The following is a 2,962-nucleotide window of genomic DNA, read 5'->3' on the forward strand; positions in this document are numbered from 1 at the left end:
TCGACCGTAATAAGATATTAAGAGCTCGTTTAATACTATTTTTTGTTTAAAAAAAATACATTTTGAAATAGTTGTTTGATGGAGAATGTGTGGCTAAAATAATTAAAAAAAAGTTTTGAATCTACGTGTAATATTATTTTATTGAAAAATGTGGTTGAAAAAAAAAGAGAAAAGTGCATTTTTAAAAAAAAGGGAATCAAACAAGGCCTAAAGTTTAAATATTAATAATTATTTTGTTCAAATTGAATATATATAATTCTGTTATAAGAATAAATCGAACTCATCAAATAACATTATTGCCAAGCTTTGTATAATTTAAAGAAAGAGTACAAATTCAAACAAATATACTTTTGTTAAAATTGATAAAATCTAACAAATATTATTTTGATAAACTTATTGTCAGCTCTTAGGGGATGCCTAAACGGTTAAGATTATAATGCCTCTAATAGAAGGTCACAAGTTTGAATCCTGTTCGGTCTCCCTCCACATTGAATTTTGGCAGAAATTGCAGAATTAAAATATTACACAATGAATTTGTTGGTAAAGAGCTTGAACCCAAGACTTGCACTTTGTAAACTCAAGCTCTAACCAAGTGAGCGATAAGAGGTGTGTAAATAAATTGCATTACCAGTAATACAAACTAATCTTTAATCTCTTATATTGAAGGGATGTTTAGCATTGATTTTCCACCCTAAAAAATCAATTTTCTTACCGTTATTTCACTATTCAGGCTGTCATTTTTTACCATTTCTTTCCATCGATCAAAAAATTAATTATCAAAATTTATACCAAACAAGCTCTAATTAGACGTCCGATCTAATTAAACAATCTCCGGTATGAATGTATGCATTTTTAATTTTGGAAAGACGTAGCCTTAACCAATGAGAAGATATATATTGACTACAAAGGGTCTTTTCGAGCCAATCATATGACCCCACTTAAATAATTTTTTAGTTAAAGTTTCTAATTAAGAAGACCCAAAGTCAGCTAATACGCCAAGGTTGCATTAAGAAGAAATGAATAGGCAATTTCATAGTACCAGGTCAAATCTTATTACCATTTATTATTATTATTATTTTTTTTAGAAGAGTAATTTACCTTTCTATTCCCCTTCAAATTCTATAATGGTAGTTTAATTCATAATTAGTAATTTACATTCAAATGAAAATCGGTTTAATCCTTTTATTTAATTTGATTGTGTAAAACAATTTTAAGTTTATTATTCTTTGTTTTGAGACTATGCATGTTCTCTATTTTAAAAACTATAAATCAAAAAAAGCATTCGATGAAATTAATTGCCTTTTTCATAGCCATGTTAATGATTAAACTCAAACATGTTTGATTAATTTTCAAAATAATTAAAATTTACTTTATTAATTAACGAACAAAGAAGCTTAATTATGATAGATACAAAATGAACGTAAGTATAAAATCAACCAAATAGATCTAGCTATCACAAAAGGATAAAGTAATTTTCAAGTTTAGGTAGTGAGCTTCGAATTAAATGGAAATTTACTAATATAATTAAAACCCTAAATGCAAAAGGCCGCCAAGAACTGCTAATATAAAACCACGATCGAAAAATTTGGAGAGGAAGTGGTAAATCCAATTTGATTCTGGATATGTTATGTCACAGGAAGTAAAAAAATTAAAAAATTAAAAATTAATGGTCATTTAATTAAAATAAGTGGGATCTTGATTGTAAATTTTGCTATACAGACACACGACTCTTCTCACATCTTTGATACAATAAATCGAACAAAATTGGATAACATAATAAAAAAAAATTTATTATTTCTTAATATCGTCAAATTATGTTTAACTGATCTTACCAAATCCATCACCGTGACTCATGCATTCGGATTAACTTGCTATTGGGACTTTGCAATCTCTTGTCCTAAAGTGCCCAAGTATATTTGTGACATTCACGGGCATGGTGGGTGTATTACTCTAAGAGAAGCCTAGAACCACGTCTTGGATCTTCACTAAATATAATTGAAAAGACTGTAATTAAACAAGATATATTTAATCTTTTTTCCTACATGGGGACCTTCTCTTTAGTAAAGAAACCAGATATTGTTTTTACTCCGAGGCCATTACAATCATATTGTTTTCAAAATTCAATATTTTTATGCCATTAGATAATTATATTTCATCTACTTTACTTCGTTGTTTAGTAAAAAGTTTTAAAATTTTTGTTGATATTTGTTTAGAAAATCGAGAAATTGATAGATTGATTGTTATAGAAAGCCACATATTATTCCCACTAAATAGAAATAGAGATGACTCCTCTTTACAGATCAAGAAACAAATCACTGAATTTTCTATCTCTTGGTGTCGGAGTTTCTTGATGGAAAAAATTTTCTTTTAAGATTTTCTGTTCTTAATAGATTTTGAACTTTTTAAGAAAAATTTCCATTTTGACCAAGTAATTTGAAGACTTTGTAATTGGTAATAAGATTTATCATTTTCTCTTAATTAGTAGACAAACATTTTTCAAATCACTCAAAGATTTTTTCAAAAGATCTGTCATTCTCCCTTAATTAATATTTAATAGATAGATTTTTTCTTACCAGTTAAAAAAGACTTTTGAATTAATAGAAACACCCAAACGAATAATATTTTATTAACATGTCCATTTCAATTATGAGGACCGAGTCTTTGCCTTGTGTTGTTCTTTCCCTTGGTTTCACACCATGATTCAGACCTCTAGTCAATTAATCATTTAAACTTCAATAAATAAATAAATGTTATGGAAATTTCATGGTATCTATTTGGACATTCACATGAGCATTTTTCTTAGCCGACAAATTAATGAGTATATGTCAATATTTTAATTTCATGTTTATATTCCTTTGGTTTCTGACAAAATTTCACTAAAACTCTGGTGATTTTTTTTTCATTTATTAATTTCATAGCATATTGAATATCTCTGCTTATACAATTATTTGCAATCGTATCA

Source organism: Olea europaea, chromosome 15, assembly GCF_002742605.1.
Source record: "Olea europaea var. sylvestris chromosome 15, O_europaea_v1, whole genome shotgun sequence".
Lineage (NCBI taxonomy): Eukaryota > Viridiplantae > Streptophyta > Magnoliopsida > Lamiales > Oleaceae > Olea > Olea europaea.